At 40.4% G+C, this 20,598-nt stretch overlaps 1 protein-coding gene across 9 annotated transcripts in view; it reads left to right on the top strand.

The window, feature by feature from the left end:
• Positions 1–20,598, top strand: part of BAHCC1 (BAH domain and coiled-coil containing 1) — a 127,883-nt gene that overhangs the window by 56,209 nt on the left and 51,076 nt on the right. The window lies entirely within an intron of this gene.

Raw genomic sequence — 20,598 nt, 5'->3', positions numbered from 1 at the left:
AAAAGACCCCACTTTTCTCCATTAAAATTACAAATTTGAAACGAAAATTCTCATTAGAAAGCATGAAGAAGCAACCTGAACCCCAATGGCCTTGCACACCTTTTTAAAAAAAATATAGAATTTTATAATTTCAAAGAGGTTAAAATAGGCCTTAAGGAGACTTTGAACATCTCTGAAATCTAGAACAATTTACAAAGAAGGCCCCCATAACTCTTTCCAACCTAAAAAGAAAAAGTCAGCACTGAAAAAAGTAACTTATGACTGGTTTTCACATTTACGACCTTTGTAGCATCCCCAAGGTCACATGATTAAAACCCAGCTGCTTAGTATCTGACTCACATTTATGACAGCGGCAGTTTCCCAGGGTCATGTGATCCCCTTTTGTGACCTTCTGACAAGCAAAATCAACGAGGAAACCAGATTCACTTTAACAATCGTGTTACTAACTTAACTGTAGTGATTCACTTAACAACTGTAGCAAGAAAGGTTGTAAAATGGGGCAAAATTCACCTACAAATGTCTCGCTTTGCAACAGAAATTTTGAGCTCGCTTGTGGTTGTAAATCGAGGACTACATATATTGTCACCTGTCTACTCTGAGCCTCCATCCCTCAAAAGCTTTCCCATTCTTGCTGCAAAGAGGCAGGTTAAGATTTTTTTAAAAAATGTACCAGACTTGCACGCTTAAAGAGGAAGCATTGTTAAACCTTGTTGTGAGCACTGCTACTCACTTTGCCTGCGCAAGGCCCCAGTCACAGAATCGCAAAGTTGAAGAATAGTTGTGCTATATAGATTAAAAGTAATGATTAAATGTAAAGTAGTATATTTATTTCTTGCTCAAATCTACCCTCAGTGAAATCTTTCATTTTATTTGGGGCAATGGGCCGCAAGGGATATGGCATAAATAAATCCATTTGCTATTTTAAAGTGTTGCAGTACTGCAAAGTTTGAGAAAACCTGGTGTCAGCTGTCCCAAGTCAGAAAGTTCCTTACCCAGGAAACTTTATGAAGAAGCTAGGATTTGAAACTATGTCTTTCCCAAGCCCTAAAAATGATCAAGATTCCTGCAAATGTGTTTTATTTTCCAGGAAACCTTTCATAGCCTTGGCATCTGCTACCACAGTCTAACATTAAATGATTAGATTTTTTTTTCAGAGCTCACCCTGTTCTCAGCAATTCCAGAAGATGCCATCCGTTTGATTAAAGAAGTGTTGCATATAAAACAAAACCTCTGTACTCAACACAACAAAATTTTACCCATATAGCAACTTCCTGTATAAGGCAGCGAGTATCTTACTGCTGGCTTCAGTCTTGCATCCATTATGAAATTAGGGAGAGATTTTAAGACAGACTCCAGCCAAGTGCTCAAATGTTCTACAGGGGCTCCCTTGGCCCACCTCCTAGTGAGTTTGCATAATGTCCTTTCTGCCTTTTGGCCTCCTTGGTCACCTTTTCCCCACTGTTACATTACCCATGCAGTTCCCCTGCACAGAATTACTCATCCAGGGAACATTTTGCTTAAGAGGGAGGAACCTGCTTTAGGGATTGCTAGAATGTTCAGAACTAGTTTTCTGGCTGTTTTAACAAGAGAATGAATGGGTGGAAATTTGGGAAAAGCTGAACCACAGTCCAGTGGACATTACCCTAGAGCAGGGATGTCAAACTCGATTTCATTGAGGGCCACAAAGGGTTGTGTTTGTCCTTGGGGGGCTGGGATGGATGTGGCCAGCTCAATGTCACTCATCAAGGCTCCGTTTTCAGCCACAATGGCCTCCTGTAGTCCTTTGTCCGCAAAAACAGAGCTCAGGCATTGTGCTTGGCATGCCCAGGCTCTGTTTTCTCTGGCAGAGACACCATGGGCAGGTCCTTTGCTGTTTCCAGGGCAGCCCCGTAGACTAGATCTAAGCACCCCGTGGGCCCGCGGGCCTTAAGTTTGACACCCCTGCCCTAGAGGTTCAATTTTGTGTAGGTATTTTCTCCTGAGGAGAAAATCCTTATTTAGCTGTTTAAAGAAAAAGGAAGCTGAGAGGGAGGAGGAGGAGGAGGAGGAATTGCAGTCACTCTGACCTGTCTTCTCTAGTGTGTGGGGGTGTCCAGATAGACCCAATAGGCAGAATTTATCCAGCAGTTGCTGTAGGTAGAAATTCAAGCCGTATCTGTTTTTACCAACATTGCATTTCCATTATCAAAAATACTATCTGCAATGTTTTAAAACTTCAGCTATTGAATAGAGAAGAACCCTGAGGATGAAAGGGAGCCAATCAGTATGCATGTATTCTGATTACCTTAGTCTCCTCTCACACAGTCATGTGTTTGATATCTTAAGAAACTCTGAGCAATCCTTAACATACTTCCTTGAAAACAAACTCCTTTGTGTATAATGTGGCAGAGGCTCAGGAAAGTGCCATCGGATTAGCAGCCTTATCTATCTTCTTAAATCACATTCTAGCTTTGGCAATTGCTGCAAATGCTGTAGCTAATGGGCTCTGTCTGGTAAAGTTGCAAAAAAAAACCAAAGGAATTACTGGAGCTAATAAACAAGTGCCAAAGCTTTAAAGTTTGAGCTAAGTTTAAATTCCAAACTTTAAAGTTTGAGTATCTTTTTCCTAAATTGTAAGGTTGGGAGGGGTGACACATTTCAATAAACTGTGATTTGCCTAGTGAACAAACCACATGGTTGAGTTCCCAAAATATGCTTCATCGCAAACAAGCAAATAAAAATTTCAACCCTATTATGAGAAGTAAGCCCCTTTTGTTTGTCGTTCACTTTATCTTGCTGACCACCTATTTGTCATTTCAGTTCTTTTCTCTCTCCCCTTGAGCCTCTTGTTGAATAGTTTTCATATCCTTTGAAAAGGGTAACCCTAGAAGAAGAATGTTGATGAATCAGTGAATGTATTCAGATTGATTTATATATATATATTATTCATATCGGAGAATTTGAATCTTCGTATTGCACAATGTTGAACTGAATTAAGAGCGCAGGTCATGCTGACCCACAGCAGGAATTACCAGAAGGAGTACTAGTGAAGCAATGGTATAAATCCTGATCCCAGTGCCAATTCAGAACCTTCGCATTTCTAAAATTGGTTTGTGGTGTAATTGTAAGACCAGACACTCCTATGTTATGGAAGAAGCTGATGGATTTGGCTCAGCATGTCACACTTCTGTGCCCTTCTTTTGTATCCCTTAATGTGGCTGGGAGGAATTTTGAAATATACACATCAAAATTCCACACTAACCTGTATACAATCTGAAAAGACCCAGTGAGAGTTTATATCCAATTACAATTAATTACCTGTAATTCAGGCCAGTTTGAGGCTATTTTTCTTTTAGGCTTGCCAGTGTCAGCTATTAAGCTGGGCATTGATTATAGACCTTGCTTAAGACATCCTCTCAGAGGAGATTCACAGGCTGGGAAGGGAGGAAACGGGAGTTCTGCATCTGACAAAAGCCCCAAGCCAGAGAAGAAAAGGGGGCATAATTGGACAGTTAGTGTTTATATTGTATTCAAGTATTTTCTCACAGTGCCAGGTATATAAACACAGAAGGGTCTCATTGGAAAGCAATTGGGAGAACAGGTTGGTGCTTGGGGAATCTTTATGGCTTATTTGTTTTGGAAAGGTAGAATCTTCTCATATGCCTTTGAAGGCAGGAAATTGGCTGCACAATCCAACGCTGGGCACATAGCACAACTGGCTGGTGATGTATCTGCAAAGAGTTTGGGCATCCTAATGCTGAGCTATGCCAACGATTCATAATGCAAGCTGGATGGCTTTTAACAAGTCTCATTTGCCAAGAGATGAAGCTTAGAACCATGCCCTACTTCTAGGGTAGCAGTTCCCAAGTAATGCTATTGTGGAAAATAAACCAGTTCGTTCCTGTCTGTTTTTTTCACTTGGTAGTAGGAGGTCTTCTTACCTTTTTGTGTGAGCCCACACCATATTACCATTAACGCTGAAACTGGTAACTTTCCATAAAATATTGGTGATGCACTCTTTTGTCCCTATCTTTCATTTAACAACAGTTGGTCTTCAAAGAATTCATAGATTAATTTTCCAGTGACTTGGGATCACTTATTTAATTATGCAGCTAATGTAAAGAACTTGACAGATGATGTCAGTCCTTTGAGCCCAAAGTCGGGAATTCTTTATATGGAGCATAGAAAGGAGCAATTTAAATGTATATAAAGCAGATAATGCCTTGGTATTGCAAGTCTGGATAATCACACCCAAATGTGTCTCAGAACCTTGAATTAAAAATGCTAAAGTTGTGAATTTTAAACACCATAATTACCTCTTTTTCCTTTTTTGTTTGTATATTAAATGTTTAGGGCAAATGCTGCACTTATTTTTAGACAGATTTTTTGCAGAGGCAAAGAATTCCTCTTGGAGAAAAATACATGTATTTTAAATTAATACCTAAGTTCTCAAATCTCACAACCATCCATGAATCTCTTTCAAGAGAACTGTTTCTTGCATTTGACTACAAACCAGCCAGAATTTTACTAGCTTTTCTCCACCATCATTATTTAAACTGTATGAAACAAATAAAAAACACTTCTGTCATGTGATCCTTGACGTGGTTTGCTTGTAGTAAGTCATAGTTTAGTCCACCATGGTGTATTGAACTGGGCACAGTTGGCTGGGTTTACACAATATACTAAGCCATAAAGTATGGTTTATTAACCATGGAGGCTGGGTTCACATACATAGCTTAACATGATTGGTGAACCTAAGTCTAAAGCATTGTGCTATGGATGGTATTCTAATCTTCCAGTGTATGTATCCAAATTAAAGAAATACTCAGAGGTACTTTGATGCTGGTTGCCTTTACAAAAGGAAAAGAATTATACTTCATATATACTCAAAAGCGCTTAGACACTAATCAATCTTAAGATACATTTTTCTGATATATAAAAGTTAATATTCTAAGCATGCAGTTGGCTTCAAACTGGCCTCTGTGCTTGCTTGGAACTACAGGGCTGTTTCTCAGGCCTCTTCCTTCCTTAAAATTTCCTCCCAAAAGAATAATTTAATAACTATAACACAAGAGCCAAGTTCTGCCTTCATTACACCCACGAGCACAGTGCTACATAGCCATTCCCTGACTCATTACGGCAAATCTTAGGGGCCAAAGAGTTTGCTCTGAAAGAGAGAAAAAGTAGTCCCCTTTTCACGTAGGCCCTCATTAAGCAGGCCTGAAGACAGACCTGTACTAGTAATTCATTAAAGACCCCTGTGGCAAGTTATTCCTTATTCTGAGACACCCTTCTCCAAAGAAGCCGGGAGAAAATACTTTCAGTGTACAATAAGCTGTGGATCTTCTCTAATGATACATGCTCTGCATTTGATGGTTAGCTGTGAATGGGTCAGTTTGTCTGTCCCCTTCATTGTGTAAAATTGGAGCAATGGGGGCGGGGGGGAAACCTATTCATTTCACAATAGCGAATGCATCACAATTCTTGACATTCCTCTTAAGGACTGTTGAAATACACTTCTATAAGATTGTATGAGATATATTTACAAGGGGTGAGATGTATTTAGCCTTCCAGGATTCAGTCATCAGCTCTATATCTCTGTTGTTTAGCAACATTATTTAAATGTAGTCACCATCCATTCTATATATAAATTTTACATTTGTATAATTTATAATTGGCTGCACTTCTGGTTTTGCATCCATGGACAGGTGGATAGTTTGCTCATTGTGAGGGCACACAATAGATATGCAAGGAAAGCTGCATCATTTCTTTGAGGCAAAAATGTGTAGTGAATTTGATTGTGAGCCACCTGGAGTTATCTCTGGGGAGATGGGTAGCATATAAATTTAAATACTTAAATGCATTAAATAATAAATAACTAATGTAGAGCCTCATATGAGCTGGGTAGGCCAGAGCCTAGCCCCCCAATTTTTTTTCAAGAAAAATTTGTGAAATAATTACGTATTTGAAAAAGTGGGGTATGTTTTTAATCTCTAAGCACAGAAGCCATGGGAAATGCTTCCATTGTTCACAGACTGTTAGAAATAAAATATTAAATTTGAGGGGCGGGAAAGATCCTGGGTAATTTAATATATTAAAATATCTAGGAATCCATGACAACTCTTCTCTCTCAATTGATAAAAGACCCCAACATTAGAAATTCCAGTTGGGATTACAATAGATTGACCATATGGCTCATATCAGTTCTCAGTCTGAAGTATGCCATTGAAGGACCTAGTAATTGGTTGTTTTTACTTCAGTCTAGGGTTGAATGGAGTGGTAAAGTTTTGGAGACATGGGAAAAGACGGTGAGGAAAAATCATTGGCATAAACAAGCTACCACTGGATGAACTCTGGGTTAACCCCCACCTCCCTCCAAAAAACCCCAGCTATCATCCAGCAAAAAACCAGCAACTTGAGACAAAATGGCCACATAGGCCAATTATCAGTTGCTGGAAGTGAGAGGATAGACCTGCGTAATAGCCAAATGGAGCTGGGTGCAACATTAGATTTAAAGTAAACATTTCAGATAATCTACTCTAAAGGGCTCTGGAGTTTCAAAATATTAGTAGATGGATCTGCAATGTGCTGGGAGTCAGTGGAGGACTATGTTATCCATTCTTGCCCTTGAGAAGTGGTGGTAACCTTTTCTGGGGAAAGAATAAAGGATAGATCTGCCCTGAATCTCCAAGTATAGGCTAAGAAGGAGTCTTTGCAATTGGACTTAGGACTGAAGATTCTTTTTGAGACTCTTCTAGATGCTGCTTTTCCCAGCAAAGCTGAGTAGGACTAGACTTGTCTCTTAAGAATTTAGCTTCTTTCTCCAGCCATTAAAACCAGATAGGGAACTGTAAAGGTCTCTCCACTACTCCCAAGACTTGGGTTGGGTGAGGTCTCTTTTACCCAGCTATTCCAATTATTCCTTGCAAAACTTCTAATCTGTATCCTGGACTATGCTACTACACATTCCAACCACTTCTCTTTTCTTCCAATATTGGACCATGAATCCAGCAATGGAGTGGGAAGCACCCAAACAGCTTCAGGGACTGACTCTTATCAGTGGGGTGCATAACAGTGCCCCAAGGCTGGAGTCAATTATTAACTGCCTTTTTGGGGGTCATGATTGTTGAAAAATACACGGTGCTGTTTCTTGCTATTTTGTAGTGGTGACAGATGAAAACTACAATGTAAAAATGAACAATTTGACTCCTCTCCTTTACAGTATATTCATCCTAGCTCTGTTCACATATTGCAGTGTCTCTTCCTCCCCCCTCCCTGACTTGTATCATACCCATACCTATCTTCTAAGGTTGTGGAATTCAGAACATGCAGGGACACGCATGTTGCACCTGTCTGCAACCCTTTAAACAAAACACAGCTTTTCCTGGAGTTGCATAACAGCTGCAGAGAGGCAGCCACAAGAGCTTAAGAAGTTACAGACAAGTGCCACATAAGCACCTCCTTTGCACTCCAAAATCCCTTTTTGCCTTCATATCCAGTATCTCCCTTCCTTCTTTTATTCAGTTTTGAGATTTCAGCTTCTTTTCAGGTCACAGCTGGTTTGGAATACAAACTTCATGGAGTTTTGCCAAATCTATCACACTGAACCTGCAGGTTCACTGTGATGTCTCAAGCCAGTGTAAACGTTTTGAATTGTCCTTAAGATTTGCTTAGTACTTTTTAATATGAATGAAGCTGTGGGACCTTTGATGTTTATAGCCATTCCATTTTGCATTTTGGTGAACAAATAAATTGTTCCAACTAGTGTTTAATCAGTTTAGAGACACATGAGTTGTGTATGTGTACATGAAAATACGAAATAACAGATGAAAACATGTAATGTAAAATAGGAAGATTACAGTTAAAGCAATAAAAAAGGACTTACAATTTCCCCCCAGTCCTTTATTCTTCCTGGTTTTGTTTACACATTACAGTGTCTCTCCACCCCCCACCCTTCTCTCAGTCCAATCACCTCACGGGGTTGTTGATGAGGGAAAAATAGGAGGAGGAAGGAACACTATGTACATTGATTGCCTTGAGTAACTTACAAAGTAGTAAAGGCAGGTTAAAAATTGAATTACACAAATATAAATTGTAAATACTTAATATTTTTGTAGACAAACAGCTTTTTTGGTTTTCTGAAATCAGCAGTTGTGTTTAATAACCATTTTGATCAATATAATATGGAGAGAGCAGAATTTCTTGTTCTTATTCTGCCCAAATTGTTCTTTTGTCACTCAAAGGTTGGCCCAATGAAAGGTGTATATCACCTATTTTGTATTTCCATTTTATAATATTTTTTGCCACATGTTGTCAAATTAGAGCTTTTCTAGGCTACATAGGCAGGAACAGGATTAAATATTCTTGAAAAGAATTTAGAAATCATTCTGCTTCCTTCATACACAGGAACCCATCCCAGATATCGTGAGTCACAGATGTCTGAGCAGGAGGCCTGTTGTCTACTACCTTGTTTTTATGAAGGAGATGTGCTCTGAATTTTTTTTAAAAAGGGGTGGGGGATCATGGATAGTTTGGTGTCCAGAAAAATAAGCTGATGGGTCTGGAGAACAATGGTAGAGGTTGTTTACTGTGCAATCAAGGGCAGCTCTGTGGAGAATATGTGGCCTATGCTGCTATAGCTGATGATCTTGGGACTGATTTAGTTGCCTTGGTAAAATGAAATAAATGGGGCCAACCTGGATTTAGCTCCTTGTTCACTAATTGCAGTGGGGTATCACTTCTGAAGTCTCATTAGGGTTGCCAAATACAAGTTTCAAACTGAACAGTACCCTGGAAAAACAATCTGTGCAATTGTAGATATTCTGAAATGTGTGTGTGTGTGTGTAAATGAGGTAAAGAATTATGGGGATATAGTACTTTTAAAATAAGAAGATCTGGCTGCCAGAGACTTCAATAGCCTATGGCCAATTAAAGAGTTTTTTCTGAGTATTGATGCAAATGAATCTCTGCCCTTTCACACACAATGGATAAGTTGTTTGATGAAAGAAGTGTTGAATTTCAGAATCTGGGGCTTTGTTGTGTCACTTTCTCACCCAAAGCTACAGATGTTTTTCATACTCACCTACTTAGGGGGATCATCTGTTAACATTCCCCATATTTTCCACACTTAGGGTGTACCAACTCAAGAAGAAGGAATTGTGTGGCTTTGGACTGGAGGAATACTTCTGCCTCATGTCTTGCGGGATGGGGACAGAAGATCCATCTTAACTTTGGAATTCAGGGATGTAGGGAAGGTTTTAAATGGAAAGCAGCCAGAGAGTAAAATCTAGGAGTAGAAATAAGTATCCATCCGACTAGTATCCCATCTGGAGCTGGTTGCTTTCATTTAACTATAATTGACTAGAGGCTCTGCTGATTCACAACGGGAAATTGTTAGGTGTGGTTAGCCTTAACGCATGCATTGCAAACCAGCAAAGCAGACCAGACATAGTCCTCAATAAATTGGGTAGCCAGGGCTTTTTCAATCACAAAATGTATATGGGAGCAAGCTCTCTTCCTTGGCTTCTAGCTACAAAGTGTAGCTAGTTGCCTGAACCAGCTTCTGCTTGGGAGAGAGGAATGTCCTGTTCTTTTGCTCAGTGTTTCTTTTAAGAGAAATACTCCCCGGTAGTATTTATTCCACAAAGCTGCTCCCAGCTTGACCAGTGGGTAGGTACTTCCCCCTTCCCCCCACCCCCCCAATTTGCAAACCTCCAGGGTCAAAAGACTTTCTACAATTTATGGTTAGTAAAACCTGTCTCTCCTACAACAAATCAATCTTGTATCTTCGTGAATTTAATTAAATCTTGGGTGGGGTATCTTTCTCTTATCCAAAGAAAAAGAAGTGCTTTTTTTGTTTCTGGTATAAAGAAACTGTCTATTTGCAGATCAGACTCGGGGACTCATGTTAAAGTCTTTTCAAGTCCTTTTAAAAGAAAATTTGAATTAACTCTCCCAAAGCTGAGCTAGGTTCCACATTTAGTGTTATTCTGGCACCTTTTTTTGGCAGCACACCTTGTTCACATCATGCGGCATGAAATGCTCAGTGTTGCCTTGCTATGAAGAGTAGTAGTACAATTAAACTAAGTCAAAAAGAAGAAAAGGAGGAGGGTGGTAACCTTGGGAATCTGAGGCTGGGGTCATGCACCCTGCAAAAGCATCACAGGACTTGTTTGGTTGTAACTTAGCATAGTAACCCAACCATTGTGGTTTATTAAACATTATTAGTTTATAGCTTAGTGTAACTTTCTCCAGCTTGATGCTCAGCTGCAATTCCCTGATTTCCTCAGCCAAATTGAGAAAGGCTGGCTTAGTGCAATGTGACTTATTGAACCCTTCCTGGCTTAATGCTGAGGATGAACCCAACTTGAAAGTTGGTTTTGGTTATATTATTGATGGCTGCACCTCTTCATTAATTCTTTGTTTTAACTTTAGTTTTGCCATCTGATTTGATTTTGAGTAAGTAATCTTTGTAATAACCAGGGCTGCTACTTGCAACCTGCAACGCCAGGATTCAAAAGTGCAACATATCAAGTAAAAATAAAGCATGCCATTGATTTATAGGACCTAATGAAAGCTTTGCTATGCAATAGTCCTTGTTTAGCAGCTGTCGGACAGTAAATTGTTCTCAGTTATAACCAATCCTACAAACTTTGCAAATCTGTAAAAGCAAAGGGAAGCTGAAGTAACATTGTAAACACAGTTTCACTTAGTGAACACTTCACTTATCAGCCAAGTGGCTGGTCCTAATTGTGGTTGCTAAATAAGGACTACCTGTAAACATACATTTGTCAAATTATTTTTTCTTCATCATTAAATAATCATAATAGTTGTAACTATAGAGGTCAAGCTATATAGTACTTTAATAAGATAACCACCCATTGTCATTTCCCCTTCAAAATTATATGCATTGGATTTGATCCATATTGTGCAGTGTAGGGCAGGGGTGTCAAACTTGTGTCATCAATTTGTGTTGTCACCTGACGTATTGGGCCTTTTTTTCTTCCTTCGCTAAACCGGGCGTGGGGGTGGCCATCACGTGATGCATCTGGCCTGCTGGCTGGGAGTTTGACAGCCCTGGTGTAGGGAGATAGCAATAGCACTTATATATTGTCTCACAGTGCTTTTTTAGCCCTCTCTAAGCAGTTTACAGAGTCAGCATATTACCCCCAACCATTTGGGTCCTCTTTTTCCGTTTTTTGAGATATCGGTTCTCCTCTTACAATTGCAGCCCCAGCAATTTAGTATGTCAAAATGTGGTCTGTTCAATGCAAACTGCCTTGTTCAATGCAAACATCTTAAATTGGGATTACAACATATTGTGGAGCAAAACATTCCCTAAGGTTCTGTTACCCTTATTTCTACACTGAAAAGGTTGGTGGGGGAGGGGAAATTCTCAAAAGCTAACTTTCCAATTGGTGTTAAACAATTCCCAGCAGAATTAGAATGTGGGATGATGCTGGGAATTTTAACGGTATGACGGTCTTCATCCTTGTTTTGAAATAATGTGTAATTTGATCCTAGGATTGGAGTTGGGGTTTCCAAACAAGCTGGAGCCTTTCCACTTCTCAGCTTGGACACTGAATACTGTGCATCAAAGAGGAGGAAAATGCACCAAGGTGGACAGAACAGTTGCACTCAATTGCACCTCCTTCTATGAGGCTATTGGTTTAAATATTCTGTTGTCCTTGAGACAGCTGCTGCAGCCTCTACACTCAGACATTATGGAAGAAATTAAAGTAATTCCTGCCCAGTGGGAAAAGAAGGGAATAGATATTTCTTCTTTTTTAAGATGGAAATACCCGTTTTCTGCTACTCATTGAAGGACCAGGAAAACAGTGCAACTCAGTTTTTCCACAGACTCTGCTGTATGGCATTGCTCCCAGTCCTAATGGTTTGCTTGCTAAGAATTTGGGGGGTTGGTTTGCTACTATGAGGATTTCATTAGGCCAAGATTATTAATTTTCCTGCCTTCCAATGGCCAGAGATGAGTGAAACCTCCTGTCGAGAGGAACCCGTGGAGATCTGTTTCCAGGAACCCACAAGAGAGTTTTGAAGCAATGGGAAGCCATGGGAAATGGTTGCTCTCTCAGCCTTTCTTGTATAGTTAAAGGCATGTTTCTTTCGTAGACAGCTTTCTCTCTGCCTGTGTTGTCCCCAGCTTGTAATAAATCCATTACATAAAGCACAATGAATTTAGTAGGACTAAACCTAAATTCTATAGTATGTGATACTGGCAAACTTTACAGTCAAAGATTGCAATGTATAATGTCTTAATTGTTAACCAACTGGTGCTTCTCTTCTTAAAGTACTGAGCCCCAGAACAATTTGGAATGCAAACAATTAGCAATTCACACTTGATGTAGAAAAAAAATGGGGCATTTGTACTTGAGCCTCAGCAAGCCAATCCAACCAGATATTTTCTCTTTTTTGAAACTTTGAAATGTTTGTATATTAATGGAGAGGTTCTCCATTCACTCCATCCCCACTCATACATGGCGGTACCATTAGGGGCATGGAATCTCCAGTAGAGGCTTTTACATGTGCTTCTTTACGTGTCCTCTCCTTCATAGATCTTTTTCAGGGATGAATGGATTCAAGACATTTGTCTTCATTTATAGTGCGTTTTGGTGTTGCTGTTTCTCTTACCAGCCTCATCCTTCCTATTCCCCCTCTTAAGGCAGTAGAGTTTTGAAAACGTGGAGTTTCAAATATAAAAAATAACGCAAAGGGTCATTCTGCATGGCCCACTAACTACTCATGAGAGACAAGTTCCCTGCAGTTTTCTTTGTAACATTTCAGAAGTGGTTTGCCATTGTCTCCTTTAGGGCTGAAAGAAAGTGACTGGTCTAAAACCCCCCAGCTGGTTTTGTACTCAAAAACTCCCAGTCTCTCAGTTTCAATTGATACCTTAACCGCTACACCATTTGCTGCAGATTACTGTTACTAAAGGGAGTTGTTTCTTACTCTACTACTCTACTGCTATCCACTGTAATCTGGACTGGACTGGACTAAGAGCTGTGATGGCGCTGTGGTTAGAATGCAGTATTGCAGGCTATCTCTGCATTCTACTGCCTGGAGTTCGATCCTGACCTGCTCAAGGTTGACTCAACCTTCCATCCTTCTGAGGTTGTTAAAATCAAGACCCAGATTGTTGGGGACAATATGCTGACCCTGTAAACTGCTTAGAGAGGGCTGTGAAGCACTATAAAATGATATGTAAGTCGAAGTGCTATTTCTGGGACTACTATTCTGCTTCATTACTGAGGCCCAACTGGGATCCTAAGGGTGGGTAGCGTTTTTTATGTCAAACTTTCCCGCTCAAACTGAATTGTTATTATGAATGCTTAAACATATCGGAGGGGGGATGGAGTTATCCAAGTCTGGATTTCAGTTTATGAGTATGAGAGCTCAGCCCTAAGAAGGATGCAGTTTGAGAAGGGAGTGGGAAGTTGGCGAGGGGCTGATCAGCTGCAGAGTCAGGGGAGCAGGAGCTGCCAGCATTTTGTGACTCACAGGCTGGGAAATGCTGGCAAGCGTGAGAGAGATGAGGCATCGGGCTGTGTTCTCAGGGAGATGCAAGCCAAAAGGCTGTACTCGGGCTTCACAAATAGACTTGGTCTGGAAACGGCAACTGTTCCCCTCTTTCCTATTTATCCCGTCTCCTTGGCAGATTAGCGTGAAAGGGCAACTGCTCTGCCCCAAGATGGCATCAGGATTTGTGAGGCCTAATGCAAGGGGAAGGATTATTTTCAGTAACCCAGCCTGGCCTGCAAGTATTATCAGTATGCCACACAGCTGGAAGAGGTGAGGGTGGGGGGGGGGTGTAGAAAACAGCACTGAAAGAAGAGTAACTGCTGCAGCTGTCTGAAGCAGCACCGGCCAGTTAGAGAGAAACCTGTGGGCTGTGGAATGCTGTGTGGTCTGAGACTGGGGAGCCGAGTGGGTGGGCAAGCTCTGATTGCATGACAGCCAATTACCTGATTGGACATTAGGACTGCAAACAGAGCTGATTTTTGAAGAGGAGGATGCAAAAAATATTCTCTGTAGCCAGATGATGGGGGAAGGCTTTTGATCTGCTGTTTGTTACATCATTACTCTAGATGTCAGGTAGACTGTAAGGAAAGAAGATTTCGACTCTGCTGACCTTGATCCTGCAATCTGGCTGTAGTTCCATAAACTGGCATTTCCCCCTAAATCATAATGTAAAAGCGCGTCTCCCTCTGTATGCGTTTACTGGTGTTTGGCCTTCAGGTAGAATAAGTCTGGTGCTGTAGATTTTAATTTATAGCATTTTTTAAAGCTATGTTCCTATGCTAGGTCTTCAGTTTGGAATAGCTATCCCTTTGTTCGCTTCTGTTTTACAGGGTATCTTCCTGAAGTTATAATAAAATCAAATCTATTCTTCCATCTCTGGAAACTGCAGAAACCAACTTTTATTTGGGGAAAAAACACAAAGTTACAATACATCCACAGATAAAAATTTCCTTAGTGATATTTCTCTATTTTTTAAGAGCCAGGATTTTGACAGTACAGTAAGATATTCCTATCCCATGTGACATACTTTCATTATTACCTTTCTATGGATGACATTTTGTCTGCTTGACTTTCTAAAATATGTTTTTGGTTTTGAGAGTATGATATTTTTTTTATTCATATCTACCAAAGAAAGTCGGAAGTCAATCTTTCTATTTTTCTTTTTCTTTTTGCACTTCTTCCCTTTCTCTTGATCTTTCTTCTTTTTCAAATCTTCTTATCTGTTCATATTTTGACCTTGTGTTTTTGAAAATCAATAGTTTTTTATATAACTTTATTGATTTTTCTAAAAAAAATACAAAGTTAAAAGATAAACAAATAGACATAGAAAATTAGAAAAAGACTCAGGAAACAATGAAAGTGCAGAGAAGGGAATAGAAGAAGAAAAAAGAGAAAGAATGACCTCTGACTTTCTTTGGTACAGCTACAAACATAAGAATACATCAAACATACTCCAGAGTTAATGTTTGTCTGCGTTATTTCAAATAATCCCAGGTAATATTAATCATTTCTCTATGAAGATCTGGTCACTTTCATCTTTTGGGCACCCACCAGAATCGTGTCATTAGGCTGGTTATGGATGTTTCTGTATCCAGTTTTAAAACTGCTCATTTTCATCCCATCCTATGATCCTCAATACGTATCACACACATAAGCTTCATAAATAAGGGAAGAGAATACAGCCTTGAATCACCTCTTTGCCAACCTGGAACAGGTTTCTGAGGATATCTCTCCTCTATGTATAGTTTTTATTTGAGGACAAAGAGGAGCCCAGAGCTTCCCTTTTTTTCTAAGCACATTACACAATTTCTCATGATGACACAATCAATTAATAATCAATGAAGCACACGTTGACTTCTTTTTGGTATTCTTTGGTTTTTCTCAATTACTCATCATCCATTAGGAGTGATGTCTTGTGTTCCTCAGCTTTTTCTAAAGCCAGCTGGAACATCTGGCATCTCCCTTTCCATGGAGGGCTCTCTAATCTGTGTTGGATGATCCCAAGTATTATTTGGTTAGTGTGTGAAATTAAGGATATTGTAGCATAGTTTGCATATTCAGCTCCCTCTTCTTTCTTTGGTAATGGCATGGAGATTGACCTCTTCTGGTCTTTTTCATAGTTTGCCAAATTTGCTGCCATAGTTTGCTTAAAACCTTTACTGATTCTTCTTGTCACTTACCATATTTCTATATGTAACCTTCTGACTCAGTAAAGACTAGTTAAAGGACCGATCTAACTTTATCTTCTACGGTAGTACTAGAGCTACTTGTAAGTAGAGAACATCTTCTAAGTATCATGGATACATCTCAGTCAATACATCTCTTCTGTATGGAATTTCAATGTATTCCTTTCATCTTTGTTTGATCTTCTTGGAATTCGTTACTGTATGTCCACTGGCATCCTTTAGCATACCAGCAGGAGGCTGAAACCTCCTTCTGAGTTCTTGGAAGACCTTCCTCCTTTTTTTCCATGTCTGTTTCCCTCTTCAGTGTCTTTTCAGATGTTGTAATACTGCTTTTTGTCTTTCCTAATAGCTTTCTGAAATTCTTCCTTAAGTTCCTTCCTGGGATCATCTTGACTTTGGTTTCTTTGCTGCCCAATATAAATGCCTGTTTGCTTTAGTTGGCAGCTGGGATGACCTTCATGCCCTGCTGGGAGCACATACATAGCATACACTCTCAGAATTCAGTACTCATCCTGCCCAGCGACATATAAATCCTGGCCATGATGAAGCACCACAGCAGGACTTGGTAGAGAGAGACGGATGTGTTTCAGTAAAGAATGTGTATAGTGTGTAGGAAATAAATAGGGACACAGGTAGTCCTCAGAGTCATTTAACCATTGGCCCTTGGAAGATGCCCCTTGGAAGGATGGTTTATAGCTTGCAAAGCATTTCTGACAGAGGCGGTATTCAGCAGGTTCTGACCAGTTCTGGAGAACTGGTGGCAAAAATTTTGAGTAGTTCAGAATACCACCTCTGACTGGCCCCACCCCCATCTATTCTCTGCCTCCTGAGTCCCAGCTGATTGGCCAGGTCTTCTTTTGTTGCCCTGCACAGGAGAATGGAGCTGGAAAGCAGGTTAGTAGGGTGGGGAGGGAATGGGGATTTTACAGTATTCTTCCCCCTGAAGAGGGGTGGAAATTGAGATTTTACAGTATCCTTCCCCTGTCACGCCCACCAAGCCACACCCACAGAACTGATAGTAAAATTTTTTGAATCCCACCACTGATTCCTGACTATTGCAAATTGTTACACTCTCCCTTCCCCCAATCTCAAGTCTATATTTTGGGTGCTTGGCTACAAGCTCACACTTACAACTAACTCCAGCATCCTGCAGTTGCATGACCATTGCTTTGTGGTGTTTTTTTTTTTTTTTACTGGCTTCTGACCAGAAAACCCACCCATTTATAAGAATGGATTCAGACTTACAGCCGCAGGATTCATTTAATGACCACTATAAAAACCATCCTAAAATCTGGTCCAATCATGTGGTTGCCTCAGCTTAAGCCTTTCGTGACTTACAATTGAAATTCACTCCTAGCTGCGGCTGTTAATGGAAGACCATCTGTATATAAAATAAAGGGGAAAGAAAGTGAGAGAGACAGAATTCAAAACTTTTCCAAGATTAGCTGCAACATTTTGAAGGAACCTGAACAGGGAAGATACTACAACATGTGTTGTCAGCTAGGATGGGAAATTTAAATCCTTCTGTTTTTTCCTCTCTTGCATACTCTTGGACATCTTCTGCCTTCTGAAAAGTTGAATAAGATGTGCCCACTAATCTTAAGGAATCGTTGCCAAGTTTAAGTCATATTCCTAAATGGAACATGGAATGAAATTTCCCATAATGCCACTTGGAAGAAACAAATTCATAAATTTTCAAATGTTCAAGGTTGTTTTTTGGCACTTAAAAGATGTTGCCATTTCTGATTCCTGTACCATTGAAATTCTACTCATTAGTTATTTCATTATTATTCTGCCCAATCTTGCAAGGGCAGGGAGGGGGAAGTTCTGAAGTTTGATTTGCCCTGGACCACCCAGTAGTTAATAGCTGAGGTGGGATTGGAACCAGCCTGTGCTGTTACATTGCTTTTATTTATGCAGTGCTGTGCAGCAAGGAAGCCACACCCGTTATCTCAATGGCGATTGGATAAACTTGAGAATAAGAGCTTATGTATAGACAACATATCTGGAAGAAACTACACTCTGTATGGGTGTGAGAGACAAAATCTTATGTTTCAAGGGGTGGACTAGATTTGGGAATGTATGCGGATTGAATTTCATGGTACGGGATATAAAGGAGTCAACTGTGTCCAGAGCAATCCTTCCTCTAAGCCAGGGAAGCAGATGTACAAGACATCATATATTCTCTGCAGCCATTGGGTTGACCTAGACAATCCTGGGCTGGGTGGGGAGTTGGAGAGAGCAACCCTGGCCTGGTGATGGTGGCAGCTAATTTTTTTATATAGCAATAGCACTTAGACTTATATACCGCTTCACGGTGCTTTTTAGCCCTCTGTAAGCGGTTTACAGAGTCAGCCTATTGCCCCCAATAATCTGAGTCCTCATTTTACCCACCTTGGAAGGATGGAAGGCTGAGTCAACCTTGAGCCTGGTGAAATTTGAACTGTCAAATTGCAGTCAGCAGAAGTAGCCTGCAATACTTCATTCTAACCACTGCACCACCACAGCTCTTGTATTCTTTGCATGTTTAAACTTCCCATATTATAAAAAAATGAGGTTACCTATTCTGATTCAACCCAAAATCTTGTCGGTAAAAAAATATTTAAGTTAAACAGGAATAACAGAGTTTAATACTGTGTTTTAATCAATTTCATCCCTGATTCATTATTTTGAAACTGAAAACTTTTAAAACTCACAGATTACTGATCTACCGAAACCCTGGCTTCAACCTAGCTTCCAGGGGTAAAGCCCTTCTCCTTTGCTTTCCCTCTGCTTTCCCACTGCCGTCTTTGGGCCTGGAAGTTTGCAAAAGCTCTGCAGATTTCCGATGACCTGAGTGAGAAGCTTCTTCTCTTCGCTATCCCCTGCCCCTTTCTCCTCCCCCCCACTCCCGCTTACCCATTTGTGAAAACCAGTGTCATTTTTGACAGTGAGCAGAAGACTAAGTCCCCCCATGCAAGTGTGTGCAACAGCCTCTGCACTCCAGCCGCAGCTTAGAGGGAACATCGATACAAAGATAAAACCAAGCAAGGATGCTTTGTGAAGAAGTCCGTATGGGAATTATATAATTATAACAAGTCCGTATGAGAATGTACAGGTTAGGCAGTGATAAAGATGGAGAAGTAAGCATGATGGGGAGAGGGGTCCTGGAATGAAGGAGGCCGGCTGCATTTTCTTCTGAGGGTTGTAAAGACCTCAGATCCGAATGCTCCTTGACAGAGGCTGGCTGTTGCCAGAGAACAGGATCTAACCATCTCTTTGCTTAGTCTGTGGTAATGAGCTCTAGAAACATCATCCTGGGCATACATGGAGCCCTCCAGATTTGACTTGACTACTTCATAGTGTCCAGAAAGGGACTTTCCTAGCTAATGCCTAAATTCCCATCTCCATCCCAGCTGTGGGGAGTGTCCTTGGCCATGCTGTGTAAACCACATCCCCATACTCATCACTGAGGCATCCCAGTGGGATTAACTAGGGAGCGTGGGCTGGCTTAAAGTGAGAATTTCCTGCTTCTTAGTTGGATGCTTCATCAAGCACTCACCCACATCAAATACCTAGGGATCATGACTAAAAATCCAGGCCCATTGCCCATAGGTAGTACAGGGCTTTATTAGCAGTCTCTATAAGATCCCTCACATAATCACAAGCATCGATAAGATCCCTCACCTACCCCACCTTTTAGCAGGGTCACACATTTTTAATAATGTTGAGAGAAGTAGAAATTTGGGGGTATTCCCAGCATGTAAAGAACACTGCTTGTTGTGCTGATGCTGAGGTCATAGAAACCATGCCAAACTTAGGACATACCTATTCATACTTAATGCATATTTTGGTACTTGTGGGTCTGAACAGTTTTTAACCTACTAGGGCACGTTAGAAGTTAAGAAAACAGAACAATTGGAGAAGGTTTTCCCTCCAACAGCTGTTATATTGTACAAGGCAGATATAACAGTGATTAATTGATACTGGAGACCCAGATGACATCTGTAAATTGTGGATTGTTCTGACAATCACAAACTGGAAAATACCCCTTTCATAAGCAGTCTACTTGCATAAGTAAAATAATACAGGTGTATATCACATCACCTGCACTCTTCCACAAATTGCATTCACTTCCCCAAAGATACTAGCCAATCTCACATGAGTTCAGTGTTCCCACACTATGTTACTCACAGAAGAATAAATGTCTTTGTACAGCAGTAGTGTTGCAACCTTCAATGTCTTTCAGAATTAATTGTTAGGTGTCTCATTAATATGTCAAAAAGATAGCTGTATTATGGAAATGTGATAGGATGTATGTTATTGAAACAATAACTATGAAATCCAGCAAGGACTACTTGCCCCAAAACTTGGAAGACTCTTTGTCTTTAAGTGAAGAGTTTCAGTGACTCAAAATATTGAAGGATGGGATCTCCTGCCACCCCTCCATTTTTTCTGAGGCATGTACGTGATGTAGAGTTTCCATATTGTGGCTTTGGGGGTGGGTGGGGTGCATTTAGGTTTATGCTGCACTTGTGATTTTTGAATATACCCTGTGGAGAACGTGGTTCCCTCTAATTCATTTTCCCATTATGATTTTTTTTTTTCGTTCTGGAATGGCAGTGGAAGAACTCAATATGCTCGTGCATGGGTTGTTCTCATTAGTTCTCCCTCCAGGACTCATGCATTTGTTTTGAAACTCCTGGTGTTGAGTTGAAATGTGATTGCTGACAAGGTTGCAGGCGGGTATTCCAAAGGGTTCTTTGCTCCTTGCTCACGTTTTAGTCTCAGTGGACTTACAGATGTACAATTGCTTGTTTTCTGATAAGTATGTATGTACAGACAGCTATTGGTAGAAAGCAACACTCCTATCTTTTGCTTTAATGGATGTAGCATACTTGGAAGACTTAGCCAGCTT

The sequence above is a fragment of the Pseudonaja textilis genome, chromosome 2 (genome assembly GCF_049901715.1).
Source record: "Pseudonaja textilis isolate UNSWEBS1 chromosome 2, rPseTex1.2, whole genome shotgun sequence".
Classification (NCBI taxonomy): Eukaryota; Metazoa; Chordata; class Lepidosauria; order Squamata; family Elapidae; genus Pseudonaja; species Pseudonaja textilis.
The sequence above is the reverse complement of the archived record's forward strand: the minus strand, read 5'-3'. Positions and strand labels throughout refer to the sequence as shown.